A 24,751-nucleotide genomic window follows, 5' to 3' on the forward strand; every position below is an offset into this window, starting at 1 on the left:
GACACCTCACAAGTCCTCAACTGGCACCTTCATTAAATAGTACCCGCAAAACACCTGTAACGGCTGTTGGTGGAAGAAGTTGAGGACCAAGGTGCAGTGTGGTACATGTTCATCCTTTTATTAATAGAACTGAACACCGGTTAAAAAAGAGAACAACCAAACCAGTTCTGTCTGGTGCAGACACAAAAACAGAAAGCAACTACCCACAAAACTCAGGTGGGAAAAGGCTACCAAAGTATGGTTCTCAATCAGAGACAATAATAGACAGCTGCCTCTGATTGAGAACCACACCCGGCCAAACAACAAAGAAATGCAAAACATAGAAAATGAACATAGAATGCCCAACCTAGTCACACCCTGGCCTAACCAAAATAGAGAATAAAAACCTCTATGGCCAGGGCGTGACAACACCAGTCTCAACGTCAACAGTGAAGAGGCGACTCTGGGATGCTGGCCTTCTAGGACTTGTGAGGTGTCTGTTTCACAAACTAGACACTCTAATGTACTTGTCCTCTTGCTCAGTTGTTCACCAGGGCTTCCTACTCCTCTTTCTATTCTGGTTAGAACCAGTTTGCCCTGTTCTGTGAAGGGAGTTGTACACAGCGTTGTACGAGATCTTTAGTTTCTTCGCAATTTTTTGGATGGAATAGCCTTCATTTCTCAGAACAAGAATAGACTGACGAGTTTCAGATGAAAGTTTTTTGTTTCTGAACGTTTTGAGCCTGTCATCGAACCCACACATGCTGATGCTCCAGATATTCAACTAGACTAAAGAAGGCCAGTTTTATTGCTTCTTTAATCAGCACAACCATTTTCAGCTGTGCTAACATAATTGCAAATGGGTTTTCTAATGAACAATTAGTCTTTTAAAATTATAAACTTGGATTAGCTAACACAACGTGCCATTGGAACACAGGAGTGATGGTTGCTGATAATGGGCCTCTGTACGCCTATGTAAAGATCTGCCATTTCCTGCTACAATAGTCATTTACAATATTAACAATGTCTACACTGTATTTCTGATCAATTTGATGTTGCTTTAATGGACAAAAAAATGTGCTTTGCTTTCAAAAACAACATTTCTAAGTGACCCCAAACTTTTGAACAGTAGTGTAGATACTATCAATTCAGTACAATTTGTAAGAATAGCTCTAGTTGCCTCACCTTTTAAATTCAAAAATCTTTCTGTCTTGGCTGTCTTGGTTTATATTTTTCAGAGAATTCCACTACAACCAGGGGCAAATTAAGATGCTTGATGAAAAAGGGTTCAGAGCGTGGGATGTTACCTTGACAATGTCCCTTAAAAACCCAACAACGTACAAAAAGAAAAAAATGAATGTCAACCTGCAATCCTACTACCGCTGTGTGAAGTTATTAACTTGCTGAGGGGAGGCAGGGTGTAGCTTCGTTACCCGGCTAACAAGCCACCTTCATAGCTCCCAGATGGTCGTTGTGTGGATTTCAGGAGGCGACGTTCCCTGTTCATTAGGGCCCTCAGAGCTGGCGGATATGGACCATCTGTGTCTGGGGACATGGTGCGGGGAGGGGCCATGACAACCAAGGGTGTTTACCTCTAGGCTCACTCACATTTGAACTTCAAAAAATGGAAAAAATAAATCCTTCTCTTATCTTTCTGCCACCTCTATGTTGATGTTTCAGTTGAAAAAATAAATGGCTCTTGTGGTTTAAACTTACCACTAGGCTAGCCCCTGAGTGATAACCCTCTTCTTTCCCTTATCTCATAACAAGTTATGACTTCAGCTTTTAGGCTGTTGTTTGTGAGTTGCATTACATAAACCTTTTTCAAATGTTAAATCAACTTTAATGGTCATAATATATGAATTTATGAGCCCGTTTTCTGAGTAATATTGCTAAATGTATTAATTTATGAGCAAGTTTTCTGATGAGTATTGCAAACTGTAATTTAAACTGTAGTGCTTTTATTGTGAATGCACAACTTCCTTCTCTTTAAAAAGAAGAAGAAGAAGAATAGAGACAGAGGACATTTTGTCTCAGGGGTAGTGATGCAAATGTTATTCCTCTGCTAGTGTTTTTGGAAGCTCATTTTTCTCCTGTGTGGTACGGTGATGGGGTTATGGTGTCTGGTTGCACAGTCAGCAGATGTATTGCCCTACAGACACAGGGCTTGTTGGTAGTGGCCTTGCACCGGCATAGCCCTGCCACAAGGATTCATTGCATAATTGCAAGCCAGATTTGTGGAGTGAAGCGTCTGTAAAGAAATAAGAGACAGCTCCATCTGTGATTTTATCGCGGGCATGTCCTGGCAATGTTGCTATCAATAAAAATCCAACACGATATCAAAACATGTTCTTCCTCAGAGCAATTTTTAGTGACACATGAAAATGTGAAAGGTTGGGTAGAGAATTAGTATATACCTGTTGAGTTATGAGCTCCCACATGGGCTCCAATGTGTCCCAGCAACCTGAACATAACAAAACATGAGAGAAACCCTCTCACATGGCATGATTTGAGAAAATGGGGTCTGAGATCTACAATCAGGCTGTATTGATTTTCCGAAACCATTCATGTTTTTCAGTGACCATCAATTCATTTGAGTTGTCCTGTGTAGCTCAGTTGGTAGAGCATGGTGCTTGCAAGGACAGGGTTGTGGGTTTGCTTCCCAACAGGGACCAGTATGAAAATGTAAGGACCCAATACTGTAAGTTGCTCTGGATAAGGGTGACTGCAAAAAGAATCTAAATAAAGCTTACATCCCCTCCCATTTTTTAAGGGGGTAGATCAGCATTAATATTTCAAATTGATTGTGGCTTCTATCAATGTAATTATCTGCATGATTTCTAAATCCTTCATATACATTTTGTATATATTTTTAAAATATATACAGCACCAGTTAAAAGTTTGGACACACCTACTTATTCAAGGGTTTGTCTTATTTAAAAAAAAATAGTGAAAGCATGACTTGAAGGCCTGATTCATGCAGTCTCCTCTGAACAGTGATGTTGAGATGTGTCAGTTACTTGAACTCTGTGAATTGTTTATTTGGGCTGCAATTTCTGAGGTGTAGTTAACTCCAATTAACTTATCCTCTGCAGCAGAGGTACCGCTGGGTCTTCCTTTCCTGTGGCGGTCCTCATGAGAGCCAGTTTCATCATAGCACTTGACGTTTGTTTGTGACTGCACTTGAAGAAACTTTCTAAGTTCTTGAAATTTTCCGTATTGACTGACCTTCATGTCTAAAAGTAATGATGGACTGTTGTTTCTCTTTCATTATTTGAGCTGTTTTTGGACTTGGTCTTTTACCAAATAGGGCTATCTTCTGTATGCCAACTCTACCTTGTCATAACACAGCTGATTGTCTCACACGCATTAACTTCTTTGGGGTACCCCCCCCTTCTTCTCAATTTCCGCCTAAAAACATACCCTAATCTAACTGCCTGTAGCTCAGGCTCAGAAGCAAGGATATGCATTTTCTTGGTATCATTTGAAAGGAAACACTCTGAATTTGGTGGAAGTGTGAATTGAATGTAGGAGAATATAACACAATAGATCGGGTAGAGGAAAATACAAGGAAATAAGCATACGTTTTCTGTTTTTTTTTATTGTTTCTACTTCATCTTTCAAATGAACAAGAACAGCCAAACATACAGATAGGACGCTGGGGATGATTTGAATGAAGAACATAAGACGGCAACAAAGACAGATGACTTCAATAACTGAGCTACATGACATTGAGCATGAAGTTACCCAGGCATCCCACACAAATGTACCCTAATGTACCCAAGTGGCCGAATTGGTACAGTGATACATTTTGAAGGATAGGAGGACTATATATATTGAACTATGTATATTGAAGGAACTATATACAAAACACATAAATGCTATTCTAACACACCCCCAAAAAATATATATAAAAATACTGTAAAAAAATTCTTAATAATTATAATAATAATAATTAAACATAAACAAATAACAAGGGTAACTATTTACACAATTTCTATTTACAATATTGTGAAGACCCTCTGTCCTCTACACAATATTGTGCTGCTGGTGCCATGGCCCATAGCAGTCTCTTTCTGCTGTAAACAGGTAATATTTGACTAAAACATAATTTTAAACTTTGCTTACATTTGTATACGGTCACATGTGTCTTGTGTGGGAATACGTTTCTTAAATTAAAATCACTTGGCGCTCATTTCCTGGTGTTTTTACAGTCTTTTATGTCCAACAATGGAATTTTTTTGTGGTGATGCAAGTGATGGGGCATTTCCTGTGACAAAGAGCCCTGAGGCACATTCATGCCTGCAGAGATGAATCTGGGCAGGTGAACACCACTGGTTGGAGTAGAAGGGACAGAGGTAGAGGGGACAGAAGGTGAGGAAGCAACTCGGCTTCGCTTTCTCTATCAATTTCCTCTATAATTTGGGTTAAATCTGGATACCTAGACTTTGTTTTAGCTTTTGCTGATTTATTCGCCATAATTTAAATATATAAACTTGTTGAAAATGCTATTGACTATGTACTGCTATGCGTAACACTTGTGGCTCTGTCAAGTAGGATTTGCAATGGCGAATAAACCTCTTTTACGCCAGAGTTCACGACAAAGGCTGGTCTTCGAACGTATAACCATTACATATTGCCGTTTACCTCAGCTCATTGGCTATCTTCCAAGCTAGATCTCAAGATGATCAGTGGTCATTGGGCAAAATACAGTCAATCAACGATAGCCCGGTCCTACCATTGGTGCGCAATGAGGTCATTGATTGGTGTCTTCAAATCAATTTGTTTCGGTCAATACGTCCCGGGAAAAGAACCATCAAGTACGGTTGTGTTAGTAACAACCAGAGGATTGCAATGAAACCAAACATGACTGGATAAACGTTTGTTTAGTGTGTGTAATTACCACGAACGCTTTGTCGAAAGTTGAATGAGACGGAAATCAAGGCGCAAGCGGTTTACAAATGTTTCGTGTTAGGCTATAAAAATGGATGTTATTAAACAAAACGAGCATTCACTGTGTAGTTAGGACACTTGGCATTGCCACTAGAGGAAGATATTCAAAGGTTATTTCTGACCTTCGTGATGCTAATGCTTGGTTGGAAAATGCTAGTAATACTTGGGTGTGCGGGGAGCTGTCCTCAGAAAATCGCATGGTTTGCTTTCGCAGTAAAGCCTTTTTGAAATCTGACACAGGGGCTGGATTAATAAGGCGTTCATCTTTTAAATGATGTAACGTATTTACAAGAATGTTTACTATAACAAAGGGTGTATTTAGAATACTAGCGCTCTGCAGTTTCACCGGATGTTGGCCTGGTGGGACGTTAGCGTCTCACCTACCCTAGAGAGGTTTAAGAAGGAAAGAAATTCCACAAAATTAACTTTTAACAAGGCACACCTACCTCATGAAGCTGGTTGAGAGAATGTCAAGAGTGTGCAAAACTGTCATCCAAACCTTTCATAGTGTTGATGTCTTCACTATTATTCTAAAATGTAGGAAATAGTCAAAATAAAGAAAAACCCTTGAATAAGTAGGTGTGTCCAAACTTTTGACTGGTACTGTACATTTTACAACATTTGTATATCTTAATTCCTTTCCACAATTAATAAATAAGATGCGTAATAATGTAGGCACGTCATTCGAAGGATTGTTACCTATAACCACTACAAAGGCATACAAAATTGAGCAAGAATGGGGAGAATTTAATAACCAATGTCAAGTCCTAGCTGATGGAGCTCAGATACACCCCCTTCCCCTGAAACAAACACACATGCTTGTCCCCCATTTTCCAAAGCATCTCTGAGCATTCAGACCTTTTGATTAGTTTGTGTCACCGGGGCCACAATAAATTGACCCCTCTCTGATTGTCCAAGTGTGACCCCCTCCCCATGGGTTACTGCAGCTGGTGTTGCCAGCACTGCCACTACCTGGGTGGAGGACTCACTGGAATTCCCACCGGCTAGGTACAAGGTCGTCAAGGTTCTCATTAGCAGCTTTGAGAAATGACTTGTATATATTTTTACCCACCCAAGGGCTTTGGCTTTGTTGGACCAACCCTGCCAGGCAGGATCAGACTCTCGGGGGGGCGGTACTGCTTTAGTGGGTCTCTCTATCTTTCTGACTTGGCTGCTTATAGGCTACAGTACTTGCAGTAGGCCTATAAAAGAGATAAGGACTTCTCCTTAGTGTGTGGGTGGGTGTCTAGGGTATAGGGCTGGGGACCATTCCATCATAATAGGATATAAAATAAATTAAATCAATATATTTGGAATTCATGTTAAACTGTACAGTGCAGTGGGGAAGTTTTTTAGACCCCTTAACTTTTTTCCAGATTTTGTTACAGCCTTATTCTAAAATGGATTAAATATTTTTTCCCTCAGCGATCTACACAATGACAAAGCAAAAACAGTTTTTTCTAAATGTTTGCAAATTTATTACAAACAAAAAACGGAACTATCACATTTATCACAATTATTCAGACCCTTTACTCAGTACTTTGTTGAAGCACCTTTGGCAGCGATTACAGCCTCAATTTGCTCCAAGCTTGGCACACCTTTATTTGGGGAGTTTTCCCATTCTTCTCTGCAGATCCTCTCAAGCTCTGTCAGGTTGGATGGGTAGCGTCGCTGCACAGCTTTTTTCAGGTCTCTCCAGAGATGCTCGATCGAGTGGCTGGGCCACTCAAGGACATTCAAAGGCTTTTCCTAAAGCCACTTCCGCGTTGTCTTGGCTGTGTGCTTAAGGTTGTTGTCCTGTTGGAAGGTCAACCTTCGCACCAGTCTGAGATCCTGAGCGCTCTGGAGCAAGTTTTCATCAAGGATCTCTCTATACTTTGCTCCGTTCATCTTTCCCTTGATCCTAACAAGTCTCCCAGTCCCTGCTGCTGAAAAACATCCCCACAGCATGATGCTGCCACCGCCATGCTTCACCGTAGGGATGGTACCAGGTTTCCTCCAGATGTGACACTTGGCATTCAGGCCAAAGAGTTCAATCTTGGTTTTATCTGACCAGAGAATCTTGTTTCCCACGGTCTGAGAGTCCTCCAAACGGGCTGTCATGTGCTTTTTACTGAGGAGTGGCTTCCATCTGGTAATTCTACCATAAAGGTCTGATTGGTGGAGTGCTGCAGAGATTATTGTCCTTCTGGAAGGTTCTCCCATCTCCACAGAGGAACTCTGGAGCTCTGTCAGAGTGACCATCGCGTTTTTGGTCACCTCCCTGACCAAGGCCCTTCTTGGTGGTTCCAGTCTTGGTGGTTCCAAACTTGTTCCATTTAAAACCTGTACAGGATCGTTGTCCCTATACCGAGACGGTTGTTGCAAACGTGCGCTAATGTGAGTAGAATAAAGTTGTAAGTAACCGCAAATTTTCCAGGACATGGACATGTCTTATATGGGCAGAAAGCTTAAATTCTTGTTAATCTAACTGCACTGTCCAATTTACAGTAACTATTACGGTGAAAAAATACCATGCTATTGTTTGAGGAGTGCAACAAAACATTTTTATCATGGCAACTGATTTGATACATTCACCTCGGAATGTAAATAATGTACTTACATTCAGTAATCTGGCTCTGTTTTGTCATCCTAATGGCCCCAGACATAAAATGTAGCATAGTTTTGTTTGATAAAATCTATTTTTATATTCCAATGTAGGAACTGGGTTCAACGTGTGCTTTTCTATTTTTTGTATTGACTTTTACCACATCTAATGTGTTATATTCTCTTACATTCATTTCACATTTCCACAAACTTCAGTGTTTCCTTTCAATTGGTATCAAGAATATGCATATCCTTGCTTCAGGTCCTGAGCAGTTAGATTTGGGTATGTCATTTTAGGCGAAAATTGAAAAAGAGTCCGATCCTTATTAAGAATGATGGAGGCCACTGTGTTCTTGGGGACCTTCAATGCTGCAGAATTTTTTTTGTACCCTTCCCCAGATCTGTGCCTCGACACAATCCTGTCTCGGAGCTCTACGGGCAATTCCTTCAACCTCATGGCTTGGTTTTTGTTCTGACATACACTGTCAACTGTGTATGTATATAGACAGCTGTGTGTTTTTCCAACTCATGTCCAATCAATTGAATTTAGCACAGGTGGACTCCAATCAAGTTGTAAAACATCAATTACCAATGGAAACAGGATGCACCTGAGCTCAATTTCGAGTCTCATAGAAAAGGGTCTGAATACTTATGTAAATAATTATTATTTTTTTAAACATTTTTATACATTTGCAAAAATTTACAATAACCTGTTTTCACTTTGTCATTATGGGGTATTGTGTATAGATTGAGGAGTGATTATTATTATTTTTTCCATTTTAGAATAAGGCTGAAATGCACCAAAATGTGGAAGAAGTCAAGGAGTCTGAATACTTTCTGAATTCACTGTATATTGTTTACTATCTGTTTTCTACGGGGCAGCAGGGTAGCCTAGTGGTTAGAGTGTAGAGGCAGCAGGGTAGCCTAGTGGTTAGAGTGTAGAGGCAGCAGGGTAGCCTAGTGGTTAGAGTGTAGAGGCAGCAGGGTAGCCTAGTGGTTAGAGTGTAGAGGCAGCAGGGTAGCCTAGTGGTTAGAGCGTTGGACTAGTAACTGGAAGGTTGCAAATTCAAACCCCCGAGCTGACAAGGTACAAATCTGTTGTTCTGCCCCTGAACAAGGCAGTTAACCCACTGTTCCTAGGCTGTCATTGAAAATAAGAATTTGTTCTTAACTGACTTGCCTAGTTAAATAAAGAAAAAACAAATGTAATGCTTTTCCATGGGCTATTAGTAAGGCCAAATTCAATGTTTAATCATTTTTTGAAATGTTGGGGTCCTAAAATTCCAATCAAATAGCTAAATGATCCATGGTATGACCATCTTAAAACAATTCCATTTGTTATCTTAGTAGAAGCCCTTGCCCACCCACCCCAGTGTAGACTCTAGAGTGGCATCAATAAGGGATCACAGCTTTCACCTGGATTCACCTGGCCAGTCTATGTGGCAGGGTCTACAGTCAATCACGGACTACAGGAAGAAATCCAGCCCAGTCACGGACCAGGATGTCCTGCTCCCAGGCAGACTAAATAACTTTTTTGCTCGCTTTGAGGACAATTCAGTGCCACTGACACGGCCTGCAACGAAAACTTGCGGTCTCTCCTTCACTGCAGCCGAGGTGAGTAAGACATTTAAACGTGTTAACCCTCGCAAGGCTGCAGGCCCAGACGGCATCCCCAGCCGCGCCCTCAGAGCATGCGCAGACCAGCTGGCCGGTGTGTTTACGGACATATTCAATCAATCCCTATACCAGTCTGCTGTTCCCACATGCTTCAAGAGGGCCACCATTGTTCCTGTTCCCAAGAAAGCTAAGGTAACTGAGCTAAACGACTACCGCCCCGTAGCACTCACTTCCGTCATCATGAAGTGCTTTGAGAGACTAGTCAAGGACCATATCACCTCCACCCTACCTGACACCCTAGACCCACTCCAATTTGCTTACCGCCCAAATAGGTCCACAGACGATGCAATCTCAACCACACTGCACACTGCCCTAACCCATCTGGACAAGAGGAATACCTATGTGAGAATGCTGTTCATTGACTACAGCTCGGCATTCAACACCATAGTACCCTCCAAGCTCGTCATCAAGCTCGAGACCCTGGGTCTCGACCCCGCCTTGTGCAACTGGGTACTGGACTTCCTGACGGGCCGCCCCCAGGTGGTGAGGGTAGGCAACAACATCTCCTCCCACTGATCCTCAACACTGGGGCCCCACAAGGGTGCGTTCTGAGCCCTCTCCTGTACTCCCTGTTCACCCACGACTGCGTGGCCACGCACGCCTCCAACTCAATCATCAAGTTTGCGGACGACACAACAGTGGTAGGCTTGATTACCAACAACGACGAGACGGCCTACAGGGAGGAGGTGAGGGCCCTCGGAGTGTGGTGTCAGGAAAATAACCTCACACTCAACGTCAACAAAACTAAGGAGATGATTGTGGATTTCAGGAAACAGCAGAGGGAACACCCCCCTATCCACATCGATGGAACAGTAGTGGAGAGGGTAGCAAGTTTTAAGTTCCTCGGCATACACATCACAGACAAACTGAATTGGTCCACTCACACAGACAGCATTGTGAAGAAGGCGCAGCAGCGCCTCTTCAACCTCAGGAGGCTGAAGAAATTTGGCTTGTCACCAAAAGCACTCACAAACTTCTACAGATGCACAATCGAGAGCATCCTGGCGGGCTGTATCACCGCCTGGTACGGCAACTGCTCCGCCCTCAACTGTAAGGCCCTCCAGAGGGTAGTGAGGTCTGCACAACGCATCACCGGGGGCAAACTACCTGCCCTCCAGGACACCTACACCACCCGATGTCACAGGAAGGCCATAAAGATCATCAAGGACATCAACCACCCGAGCCACTGCCTGTTCACCCCGCTATCATCCAGAAGGCGAGGTCAGTACAGGTGCATCAAAGCTGGGACCGAGAGACTGAAAAACAGCTTCTATCTCAAGGCCATCAGACTGTTAAACAGCCACCACTAACATTGAGTGGCTGCTGCCAACACACTGACACTGACTCAACTCCAGCCACTTTAATAATGGGAATTGATGGGAAATGATGTAAATATATCACTAGCCACTTTAAACAATGCTACCTTATATAATGTTACTTACCCTACATTATTCATCTCATATGCATACGTATATACTGTACTCTATATCATCGACTGTATCCTTATGTAATACATGTATCACTAGCCACTTTAACTATGCCACTTTGTTTACATACTCATCTCATATGTATATACTGTACTCGATACCATCTACTGTATCTTGCCTATGCTGCTCTGTACCATCACTCATTCATATATCCCAATGTACATATTCTTTATCCCCTCACACTGTGTACAAGACAGTAGTTTTGGAATTGTTAGTTAGATTACCCGTTGGTTATTACTGCATTGTCGGAACTAGAAGCACAAGCATTTCGCTACACTCGCATTAACATCTGCTAACCATGTGTATGTGACAAATAAAATTTGATTTGATTTGATTTGATTTGTCATGGAAAGAGCATTTATTTTTGTACACAGTGAACACCCAGACATAGTTATATCATTCTCTGTATACTTGACCAAAGTTCACATGGATTCTCTCTGATGAACCAATGGTGCATTTAAATGTAGGGAAAATGAATACAAATCTTACTTTAATATTAAACAGACAATAACAATACATTAACTGCAGCTACATGTTGTTAAATGTGTTGATAATCAAGTCAAATCAAGGGAGTGATTCAAAATGTGTCAAAATATAAAACTAAACAGATTCTCAGACTTTGGAACATTTAGGTATGTTTAGGGCTGATATCTCATTGTTATCTTGATGCTGATGGGCCTGGAACCAGCCATGTGATTTATATATTATTCAATTATTTATTTTGGTATGCATGTCTCGATTTGGTCTCCTCCTCCTCATCTCTTAGCTATTGAATTGATGGTGGACCAGGCAGATGGAAATGGAAGACCATCTTTTCACTGAGTCAAAAGGACAGGACCTCGCTAAGGAACCAAGGCATAATGAAAGCATTATAGTTCTGTTCAATATTTATGAACTTGTAGTTCTCCGGTCTATACAGATCTATACAGAGAATGGCGAGCCGGTAAAAATCCAGCGACCTGCGTTATACCACCAGGGATGTTTCTAAATGAATTTGGATAATGAATAGTCCGATATGCCGTTTTTTTCCCCATCTCTGTAGCGAAGGTAGGTGGAGCTGGTAGATTAATTAAGGAATAGTTTTTTTTCTGAATAAACTAAATTACCCCATCACCCATACGCTTGTTTTCCATCTTCCGAAGTAGTTACTAAGGATTATGTATTTTCTCATTTATTGATCTCATCTGAGTGGTCAGTGGGATGTTCCGGAGTGGAAACTACAGATGATACTACAGAATGCACCTTCAACATCAGAAAGTCCATAACAATCACTCCCTCCACCTCTACTGTTTTTCTTCCCTGTCCAACACTTTCTGTCCCTCCATTCAGCACAATGCCCCTATATCCACTTCATCTCTCTTTAAGTGGCAATCAATAAGTGGCCAATCCACTGAGGTCTGTATGACAATCTGCTGGACAGGATAAGTTTTACAGCCGCAAGTAATCGTGTTTTTTTTATATTTTTCTACGGTGGTGGCAGTGTGACCTAATACATTCTGAAGTGGATCTTTTACAGCCATATCTGTAAAGTGTCTTGAGTTATTCCTGTTACACAAAGGGTGGATTTATGTGGCCATTCCGGGCGAGATGGAAAGGGTCCTGATGAATGCATGGGAGTGTCACAGAGATTTACTGGCAGTCCCGCACCCAGCACGCGCCTCTCCGCGTCAAACTCAAACGGTTCAAGGTTCGATCGCGTTTAAATCAGATAGTTTGGGATTCTGGCAATGAAGTATTTTATCTACTTCTCCAGAGTCAGATGATGTGGTGGAACCATTTGTATGTCTCTGCGTCCAGTATGAAGGACGTTAGAGGTAGTTCACGAGCCAATGCTAACTAGCGTTAGCGCAATGACTGATGCGCTAATGCTAGTTAGCAATTGTGCTAACGGTAGTTGGCAACTTCCTTGAAACTGAAAGCAGAGATATTAAAATGTTATCCACGAGTTAATCTGACTCTGGGCTTCCTTGCTGCAACTACCCATTTCATATTAATTGCCCATACGCTTGCAAAAACAGGGATGGAATTGATACATTGATGTGCCTGTATGTTTAGAAGTACTTCAAGTGGTGATTTATCTGTTCGCTTGAACAAGGGGTTTAACTCAGTGAATATTCTCGGGTTTTTGAGGGTGCACTTGAAAGAAAACCCTGACTGTGCTACATTGGAGTAGTCATAGTGGGAAGAACACAGCATACTTCCCTTGTAAACTAGGCAACAAGAGCCTGTACTAGCTCTATACACCATCTATCAATCCGTTGTATTTAAAGGGTCTGGAGCTTTCCCTCCTCAGATCATCACCTTTAGGATCAACTCCTACCTAGATAATGAACCGACATTCAAGGTATGAGTTGAAATGATTTAATGAGCAGACTTCTTATGATTCAGATGAAAGAATGGCCTCTAAAATCTGTTCTGTTCTGTCAGCCGCTACTGAATGGAATGGTCCAGCAGGAAATACTCTGGCCCCATATGATACCTGCTCCCGTCCATTATGATAACTGCTCCTGTCTCTTATGATACCTGCTCTTGTCTCTTATGATACCTGCTCCTGTCTCTTACGATTCCTGCTCCTGTCCCTTATGATACCTGCTCCCGTCCCTTATGATACCTGATCCCATCCCTTATGATACCTGCTCCCGTCCCTTATGATACCATCTCCTGCCCCATATGATACCTGCTCCCGTCCCTTATGATACCTGCTCCTGTCCCTTATGATACCTGCTCCCGTCCCTTATGATACCTGATCCCATCCCTTATGATACCTGCTCCCGTCCCTTATGATACCATCTCCTGCCCCATATGATACCTGCTCCCGTCCCTTATGATACCTGCTCCCGTCCCTTATGATACCTGCTCCCATCCCTTATGATACCTGCTCCCGTCTCTTATGATACCTGCTCCTGCCCCATATGATACCTGCTTATGCCCCATATGATACCTGCTCCCGTCCCTTATGATACCTGCTCCTGCCCCATATGATACCTGCTCCCGTCCATTATGATACCTGCTCCCGTCCATTATGATACCTGCTCCCGTCCCTTATGATACCTGCTCCTGCCCCATATGATACCTGCTCCCGTCCATTATGATACCTGCTCCCGTCCCCTATGATACCTGCTCCCGTCCCCTATGATACCTGCCCCAGCCCAATATGATACCTGCTCACGCCTCTTATGATACCTTCTCCCGCCCCCTATGATACCTGCTCCCGCCCCTTATGATACCTGCTCAAGCCTCCAATGATACCTGCTCCAGCCCCCTATGATACCTGCTTCCGCCACCACCCTCTCCTCCTGCCCCCACACCCACTTCTCCTCCCGCCCCCACACCCACCCTCTCCTCCACTGGCTAACACATTCTATTGACACTCTAGAGTGGAGGACCTGGAAGGTTCTCAGACATTGTGAGATGAGAGAACAGATTGCCCTTAAATCTCTTAATTCTCTCCTTCTTCTTGATGTAGGAACTTACGAGACAGCCACACAGACAGACAGACAGACAGACAGACAGACAGACAGACAGACAGACAGACAGACAGACAGACAGACAGACAGACAGACAGACAGACAGACTCTCTTTATCCAGGCCCTGATGTCCAAACTCACAATAATGTTTAACAATATGTTTGTGTACTGCATGTGCAAAATTTGATTGGTTGTTCTAGTGGTAATGTTGCAGCCTCCGCCACACATCTAAAGTGTTGGCATAGGTTTGAATCCCTAACCCTAACCATAGGTTTGAATCCCTAACCATAGGTTTGAATCCCTAACCCTAACCATAGGTTTGAATCCCTAACCATAGGTTTGAATCCCTAACCCTAACCATAAGTTTGAATCCCTATCCCTAACCATAGGTTTGAATCCCTAACCCTAACCATAGGTTTGAATCCCTACCCCTAACCATAGGTTTGAATCCATAACCCTAACCATAGGTTTGAATCCCTAACCCTAACCATAGGTTCGAATCCCTAACCCTAACCATAGGTTTGAATCCATAACCATAGGTTTGAATCCCTAACCCTAACCATAGGTTTGAATCCATAACCCTAACCATAGGTTTGAATCCTTAACCATAGGTTTGAATCCCTATCCCTAACCATAGGTTTGAATCCCTAACCCTAACCATAGGTTTGAATACCTACCCCTAACCATAGGTTTGAATCCATAACCCTAACCATAGGTTTGAATCCCTAACCCTAACCATAGGTTTGAATCCCTAACCCTAACCATAGGTTTGAATCCCTAACCCTAACCATAGGTTTGAATCCATAACCATAGGTTTGAATCCCTAACCCTAACCATAGGTTTGAATGCATAACCCTAACCATAGGTTTGAATCCCTAACCCTAACCATAGGTTTGAATCCCTAACCCTAACCATAGGTTTGAATCCCTAACCCTAACCATAGGTTTGAATCCTTAACCATAGGTATGAATCCCTAACCCTAACCATAGGTTTGAATGCATAACCCTAACCATAAGTTTGCATCCATAACCCTAACCATAGTTTTGAATCCATAACCCTAACCATAGGTTTGAATCCCTAACCCTAACCATAGGTTTGAATCCATAACCCTAACCATAGGTTTGAATCCCTAACCCTAACCATAGGTTTGAATCCGTACTACTGCCCTTTGCCACAACCTCCCTCTATCTGTCCCCATTGTCCTCCTCTCTCTCTATCTGTCCCCATTGTCCTCTTCCCTCTCTACCTGTCCCCATTGCCCTCCTCTCTCTCTATATGTCCTCATTGTCAGCCTCTCTCTCTATGTCCCCATTGTCCTCCTCTCTCTCTATCTGTCCCCATTGTCCTCTTCCCTCCCTATCTGTCACCATTGTCATCCTCTCTCTATATCTGTCCCCATTATCATCCTCTCTCTCGATCTGTCCCCATTGTCATCCTCTATATCTGTCCCCATTGTCCTCCTCCCTCTCTGTCTGTCCCCATTGTCCTTTTCTCTCTCTGTCTGTCCCCATTGTCAGCCTCTCCATCTATATCTGTCCCCATTGTCCTCCTCTCTCTCTGTCTGTCCCCATTGTCAGCCTCTCCATCTATATCTGTCCCCATTGTCCTCCTCCCTCTCTATCTGTCCCCATTGTCCTCTTCCCTCTCTACCTGTCCCCATTGCCCTCCTCTCTCTCTATATGTCCTCATTGTCAGCCTCTCTCTCTATGTCCCCATTGTCCTCCCCTCTCTCTATCTGTCCCCATTGTCCTCTTCCCTCCCTATCTGTCACCATTGTCATCCTCTCTCTATATCTGTCCCCATTATCATCCTCTCTCTCGATCTGTCCCCATTGTCATCCTCTATATCTGTCCCCATTGTCCTCCTCCCTCTCTGTCTGTCCCCATTGTCCTCTCTCTCTGTCTGTCCCCATTGTCAGCCTCTCCATCTATATCTGTCCCCATTGTCCTCCTCTCTCTCTGTCTGTCCCCATTGTCAGCCTCTCCATCTATATCTGTCCCCATTGTCCTCCTCCCTCTCTATCTGTCCCCATTGTCCTCCTCTCTCTCTGTCTGTCCACATTGTCCTCCTCTCAAACTATCTGTTCAATTTAAAATGCAGACAAGACAAGATGGTGTAATTTTGTATTTTCCATCACTTGAAAGAAAATAGAAACTCAGACATGGCTCTTGTTGTGTGATATTGGAGGTCCTATGGAAGCATGCATATCCTGTCTGACCGGCATATTGATTAACACAGAGGAGTTGTTTCCACCCTATAATCATTTCTCTATTTAGATCAAGGTGGCCGAAGCCCAGTGGGTGTCTGATAGGACTTCCACCAGAGCGGCTGATTGCCGTCATTGCAATGGTGGTAATCCTATCCGTGAGCCCACAGAAACAGCCACGCTAATGTCATACAACGAGCCTCTGGAAGAAAGACCATCGCAAGCTGTAGCGAGCAGTGCTCTGTAAAGTTCAGGTTTCTGACTAGAGGGAGAACAACTACGACTGGAAGTGACCTTTTCTTGGCAGGTTAGGAGACTTAGGTTAAGGACATGGTAAAGGGTTAGGTTTAGGGTTAGCTAAAATGCTCTCCTAACCTTCCACGAAAGTCACGTCCAGTCATAGCTGTACTCTCTCTAGTTTACAACCCTGTAACATCGGGACCTTTAATCAGCGGTGGGCCACTAACATTGATTTTACCTGCGAGGAACCGTAGATGCATAACTGCCTATCCCTAAATTGATATGCACAGTTATTAATCAGGCGACTCTCTTATCCAAGGCGACACTCTTATCCAAGGCGACTCTTCCAAAACGCATAGAGAAAGGAGAAAACTGTGTATGGCTGCAGAACAAGTCACGGAGAGATGAACAACCGAATGTGCAGTGGAATGAAGACAGTGTCAAAAAGAAGGTACTTGATGTTTCAGGCTCATTTGCCTGTTGGATTGGGAGATATGCCGTATCTGTATGTCCTTACCATGAAAACAACAGGAATTTCTTCAGTGCTCAGCACATATCAGTTAAGTAGCCTACATATAAAGTGGAAAGCCAATTAATAGGCATACTGAGGCAGTGTGTTAAGAGGCAAACCTAAAATGTCCCACTGGCTTGAAATCATCCCCCCTTTGCCCAAATCACCTCAAACATTGTGCTGATTGCATGCCTATATTCCTTTTGGATCCAATAAAAACGTCCGTTGTTATTGAGTTACCTGCCATCTGTCATTTGTTGAGACTTCTGAGAGCGGCACAACACAGAGGAAAACGTTATAATTGGTCCACAGGGAATTGTATTTCAAGCTAGCACCATATGAAAGCAGATTTAAAGCAGGTGTTGAGTTGAACACCTCAGTTTTACATGCTAATACTGTAGTAAAAACGTGTTCTATTCCACTGGTAGAAGAGTGTTGTGCCACAATGATGAGGTGACAAGGTGTCTTGTTCAAGAAATGCACTCTTTTCTACAAATGGAGTTGAACATTTCTGATTTAGAGTTTTTTTTAGTCTTGAAATGAAATTGCACCAATGTTTTATTATTATTATTGATATAAAATATATATATATATATACACCCTACAAAAGGGCTCTATAGGAGACATCAGCTGTCCATGGTGGCTGCTCTCAGACGATCGCGCAGGTGAAGAAGCCGGATATATAAAGATATATAAAGATCCCAGAAAATGTTCCATATGGCACAAAATATTATTTCTCTCAACTTTTGTACACAAATTTGTTTACCTCTCTGTAAGTGATTATTTCTCCTTTGACAATATAATCCATCCACCTGACAGGTGTGGCTATTAAAGAAGCTGATTAAACAGCATGATAATTACACAGGTGCACCTTGTGATGGGGATAATAAAAGTTCCCTCTAAAATGTGCAGTTTTGTCACACAACACAATGCCACAGATTTCTCAAGGTTTGAGGGAGCGTGCAATTGGCATGTTGACTGCAGGAATGTCCACCATGACTGTTGCCAGAGAATTGAATGTTCATTTCTCTTCCATAAGCCGCCTCCAACGTCCGGCCTCAGAACCGCAGACCACATGTAACCACACCAGCCCAGGACCTCAACATCCGGCTTGCTTCTTCACCTGCGCGATCGTCTGAGAGCAGCCACCATGGACAGCTGATGTCTCCTATAGAGCCCTTTTGTAGGGTGGGCATGGATCCCAAGTGGGTGGGCCTATGCCCTCCCAAGCCCAGCCATGGTTGCGTCCCCGCCCAGTCATGTGAGTTCATAGATTAGGGCCTAATTAATTTGTTTTTATTGACTGATTACCTTCTATGAACTGTAACTCAGTAAAATCATTGATATTGTTCCATGTTGCATTTATTGTTTTGTTCAGTATACATGTCACAAACACAGGCCTTACATACTGTAGACAGTATGCAATATTATTTCCTGGTAAATGTGTTTCCCTGAAAAACAACATTATAAATCGACACAAAGAAAAACTAATCGCTTTGTGTCTCCCCACCTCTGATGCATGAAAGAATTTCCCCCAAAAAATGGAACAAATTATGCAGTTGATAATTGAACATTGTACGCATCCAAATTACATCTCACACCCTCACTACCCCTTGGGGAGAGAGCAAGACAGCAAACAGGTTTTTCTTGGAACGCTAAGTGGTTCTGAAGCTTTCAATTCGTATGAACACTTGCTTATTAAAGCAAATAGTGGTAAAAAAACCCCACCTTTGCTACAGTTGGTTTTACAGCATGTGTCTCAAGGTAGCAATATTCATCACGAAAGACGTTTGGGGCTAGGGGGGCTTTTATTGTGAGGTCATTACATGAACATAGAGAACATAATTGCAGCATTTTGCTCATGTTGTGAACACTCTGTTTTGGAGGTATTGACACGAGGGCATTAGCTGGAGTTTTCAGTCAGGCAGAAACCCCTTTAAACAGCACTAAAGCGCCCCTTAATCCTGTCATCGCAGGCCATAAACTGGATCATTTCTATGGATCTCAAAGAATATTGTGACACCGACTAATCCTGTCTTTTTCAGTTTGCAGTTAAGGAGCTTTCGGATTAGGGGAACAATTAGGCCCCTCTTTGATGGTACAAGTATTAAGCATGGGTCTCCTCACTCACCAGCCTTGCTGTCAAGTACGGGGGGAATTATGTTACGGCTCCTACTGCCATATTTGTAGCTAGTAGCTAGTCTTCCATACAGTAGCTACTGTGTATAACCTGTATGTACTCCTCCTGAGGGAAAGAAGAACAATCTAGCTGATTCTCTGAAACAAGACTGGGACACTACACTACACTAAATTCAAGTATTTATTTTACCTTTATTTAACTAGGCAAGTCAGTTAAGAACAAATTCTTATTTACAATAACGGCCTAGGAACAGTGGGTTAACTGCCTTGTTGTAACTCTGGTCCTCTTCTTCTGAAGAGGAGTAGCGAGGATCGGACCAAAGCGCAGCGTGGTACGTGTTCATGACGATATTTTTTTCAACTCAGAACACTGAAACAAAAATAACAACGAGAATGATACGAAACGAAACAGTCCTGTCTGGTGACATACACAAAGACAGAAAATAAACACCCACAAAACACAGGTGGGAAAAGCCTACCTAAGTAGGATTCTCAATCAGAGACAACTAACGACACCTGCCTCTGATTGAGAACCACACCAGGCCAAACGCAAAACACAACATAGTAAACGGAACATAGACCACCCACCCAACTCACGCCCTGACCATACTAAAAACAAAGACAAAAATCAAAGGAACTAAGATCAGAACGTGACACTTGTTCAGCGGGGGAACGACAGATTTTTACCTTGTCAGCTCAGGGATTCAATCCAGCAACCTTTGGGTTACAGACCCAACACTCTGACCACGAGGCTACCTGCCGCCCCAAGTATAAAGTTCCATTTCAGGTAAAAAAATGAACTCATATTTCTAAGGGTGATGTCATTGTGGTAAGAGTTGGAATGCATTTACATGCCATCTTTTTAGGGATGTTAGAGAGTAAATGGTCAAAGTCAATGAGCTAACAATAGCCCAACATGAAATAGATGTAGGATCTTAATGTGATCATCACCCTGTTGCAGTAGAACTTTTCTGCAATGCAGAGAATGTAACAGTTGCGCAAGCTAGCACCATCTCTGAGCATAGAGTTGCCTCATACTGTGTAGCTGGTTCGATATTTGAGGTTTAAAAATGGCTTCTGAACTTTGTAATTTCCACTTGTAAATTTTCCCTTATGAAAAAATGTATCAACCCCTACAAAAATGTCCATTAATTATAATCCACATAATAATAATTCACATTATTGCGCTGTATCAAAGTGGCTCAAATTAAAATCCTACATCTGTAACATGAAGAATGAGAATATACAGAAGGTGTATTGCTGTGAAAAACTTCTCTTGAAGCAAGGAGACTCTTGAGATTGGGGTAAACTGTCAGCAGAATATCCCTTTAATACTTGGGAGAAAGTTTCTGCACACAATTCTTAGTACTTTGGGGAAGTTTGTGACACAGACTTAGTATTCAGCATTACAAAGCAATACAAAATTAAAGAAAAATTAGAAATTTGAGGCTTTAGTGATAGCAGAACATAAAAGTCATTCATCCTCTGCTGTTTCGGTACACCTGTGTCTCTGCAGGACATGGGGGATAAAAACGATAAGCCAGCATATATTTTATTTTCTAGACCAAAGGCTTTGACTATCACACACATTCTCTTTCTCCCCTGCACACACTGCTCATTTCAGCTGCAGTGAGACTTCACAAGGCATTGTCGTAGCTTTCCGTGGCTTTCCCTTGGCTTTCCCCTGGCTTTCCCTTGGCTACAGGTGTGCCAAGCTTGTAGTGTCATACCCAAGAAGACGCAAGGCGGTATTTGCTGCCAAAGGTGCTTCAACAAAGTACTGAGTAAATGGTCTGAATACTTATGTAAATGTAATATTAAAGTTTTTTTTCTTCATACATTTGCAAAAATGTAGATCAACCTGTTTTTGCTTTGTCATTATGGGGTATTGTGATGTCATTATGGGGTATTGTGATGTCATTATGGGGTATTGTGATGTCATTATGGGGTATTGTGTGTAGATTGATGAGGGAAAAAAAAGTGTAAAAAGTTATGGTCTGAATACTTTCCGAATGCACTGTACGTCCTAGTTATCTCTCCTTCCTCCCAAAGTGTGCACTTGTTCATTTCCCTTCACTGATTTAAAATAAAATGACTGGTATTATGAGACATATGTCAGAAACTCCCACTAGCCCATGCCGCCACCAATCCAATGCTTTTAGATTTGTGGGAAGTAATGAATGAGTGCACACTTAAGGAGAAATTAGATATTATTGGGACAGCCTATAAATACTCATGGAGAAAGGATATATGATTGGGACAGCCTATGAATACTCATGGAGAAAGGAGATATTATTGGGACAGCCTATGAATACTCATGGAGAAAAGGAGGCCCTCATGCCTAGAACCTGCGATCTACATGAGATTCAAATGAGGGTATTGCAATCATATCTCCTGTGTTATCGTTGATCCAAATGTACTTTGGCATTTCTTCTCCCCTTCCTTAGATGCAATTAGAATATTCACTGGCGAACCCGCTGAGAGATGAAATGGTGCTTAATGAGTTTCTCAGCAACAGTCCTCGGTAATGCTCTTCCCATCTGGTCCCTCCTGTTTCGTCCCCCTTTTTTTCATTTAGAGGAGGTACTTTTTTTCTAATCTGCCTAGTAATGCCAATTTAATGAAATCTGCTATCAAAATACACACACACACACACACACAAATGCATGAACACACACACACACACACACACACACACACACGTTTGCATACAGTAGCACGCACACACCGCCTCTAATTACTAATTTTGTTTAGTCCTTTTACAGTGACACCCTGCCAAATTGGAAGTAGAGGAGCCTAAGAACTCCCAACGGTACCCCTGAATACAACTATCGGCTCCCCAGATGACCATAGTCAAAACTCACCAAAACACACTGTATTCAGCTGAGGTTGAATTTTAAACTGGTCTTTTTGTGTAGGTTTGTTAGGAGCATATGCAGTTAGTAACATAAGCAGTTTCGCTGTAACATCTGCTAAACTGTGTAGGTGACTAATAAAATTCGATTTGATTTAGCCTACCTTTAAAACCTATTTCTCTGACAGATTCTGCACTAAAATGTCTTCATAATGAACATCTAATGTGTCTATGTGGGTTATTTTAAAGAGACTAAAGTCTATACACATTGGCAAAGCTTCTCAGTGTGACACAAAAAAATGAATTATGAGGTAAAAAATGACTAAATGTGTCCAATTTCAGAAGTTAATGAGAAGAAACAGAGGGTCTCCTTTGTCGGGAGCTTGGTGTGTGCTCACAGAGGCATTGGAAATTAAAATTTATAAGGAATAATTGAGCATGACAGATCAAAAAATGCACTCTCGAGCCAATTAAACTTGGGTTGGTTGGTGCACATCCTCCAAGATGATCAGATGAGAAGCGTAATGGACAAATGTGGGAACGGAAAACATCTTTGGTCCAATCAGGACGGCTGGTGGGGAGCCATGAACAGTGACACACCGAGTGGGCATGTGGTGAGTGAATCTAAACCAGAGTGAAATCAAAATCAAAATCTAATCAAAATACAACTGTTTCTGCAGTTTAATTTCAACAAAATATTTTGATCCCACCTAGTAGGCTAAGGCATGTTTGATGATACTTTATTGTGCTTAAAGGTCCACATTGTGATTTTGAGCCAGTCTGGCTTGATAGCAGCTTTTGGGATGAGTCATGTCTCATAAAAGGGCTATGTTCTAGCGTGAGACTGATTACAGTATTGTCAGCATTATGTAGGGCTACACTTAACGGCAGATGATTCTGGAATCTATCACTGAATTTCTTCACACCAGAAATAATTGTCCATGTATACCAATCAAATTAATAACAAGTGTTGCAGTGATATTTCCTCCGTTAGAATCCCTCTCCCATGCAAGTGGAGGTGAATACTGAACCATGCAAGTGGAGGTGAATACTGAACCATGCAAGTGGAGGTGAATACTGAACCATGCAAGTGGAGGTGAATACTGAACCATGCAAGTGGAGGTGAATACTGAACCATGCAAGTGGCGGTGAATACTGAATCATGCAAGTGGAGGTGAATACTGAACCATGCAAGTGGAGGTGAATACTGAACCATGCAAGTGGAGGTGAATACTGAACCATGCAAGTGGAGGTGAACACTGAACCATGCAAGTGGAGGTGAATACTGAACCATGCAAGTGGAGGTGAATACTGAACCATGCAAGTGGAGGTGAACACTGAACCATGCAAGTGGAGAGAATACTGAACCATGCAAGTGGAGGTGAATACTGAACCATGCAAGTGGAGGTGAATACTGAACCATGCAAGTGGAGGTGAACACTGAACCATGCAAGTGGAGGTGAACACTGAACCATGCAAGTGGAAGTGAACACTGAACCATGCAAGTGGAGGTGAATACTGAGTAAATATGTCAATTTTGCCACTCATATCCCTGTGCCACCTTTTACAAAATGGCAAATATATTGGACATGTCATATTTTGTCTTCCACTCAACATCTTCTACCATATTCAGCATATACTTAGGGTCTCGCAGGAAGCCGTCGTTCCCCAGGAAACAAGTTGTCGTTCCCCAGGAAAAAAAGCCGTCAATCCCCAGGACCTATACCAGTAGCATGTGATAGGCTAGCTGGCTCGCCTGCCTGTGGTGTTATCCAAAGATAATGAAACACCTTCAATCTGGCAGAAGAGGAGCTGGTGAGGCGCTTCCTGCTGGTATTTTACAGCCACACCCCCCTCCTGTCCTCACATGAAGAGTAAGAAACAACCCTGAAAGAAAAGAAAACTGTGAGACTCTACTGTAGTGTGGGGGTGGACATTTCTCATTTTAAAATTGGACCTCTTTTCTGACACTTCATGGCTTTCTACGGGGAACGAAAATTGAGTTAGTGAGATATGATATTCTCACGAGGTGGCTCTTTTCTGTTTTCCAAAAAACTGTAATTTCTCATTTTCCAAATGGGCTCTCTTTTCTGACAGTTCGTGGCATTCTACTGGGAACAAAACTGATTTGGAGAACCCCCTCATTTCTGTTAAAAAAAAACTGTCAACCCCCCACCCCCTATTGTTTTTGAAAGACAATTACTTCCTCAGAAATTAAAAACTATGAGTTCACAGTATGGGTTTTTGTTCACTTCCAGTGAATGCAATCTTTTTCTTTTCACATACCGATGACACTTCAATGGAAATCTATGCTGATTTGAATAAGTAGCTTAATTAATGGTATTAATTAGTCCATTAATTATGTTTCTTTTCATGTGTGGCAAACGGAGGAGAACTGTCTGACTGTCTCTTGGCATATGCACCTCATCCATAAATGTAATGGCCGTGCCTGTAGAGAGCTGGCAGAACATATTTCTTCCTCTCTTACCCGACCGTGACAGAGATACTGTACTGCTTAACTTATCCTATCTTCCCAAGTCTTTACTCAGCAATATGGACAGTGCATTACCAGTCCATTAGTAACCTAAAGGATGTTATGACACGATTGGTGTCAGACGAGGCTTTGTTCGTGAGGCAAAGCCACACGAGCAG

The sequence above is a fragment of the Oncorhynchus clarkii genome, chromosome 6 (genome assembly GCF_045791955.1).
Source record: "Oncorhynchus clarkii lewisi isolate Uvic-CL-2024 chromosome 6, UVic_Ocla_1.0, whole genome shotgun sequence".
In the NCBI taxonomy this organism is placed as follows: Eukaryota; Metazoa; Chordata; class Actinopteri; order Salmoniformes; family Salmonidae; genus Oncorhynchus; species Oncorhynchus clarkii.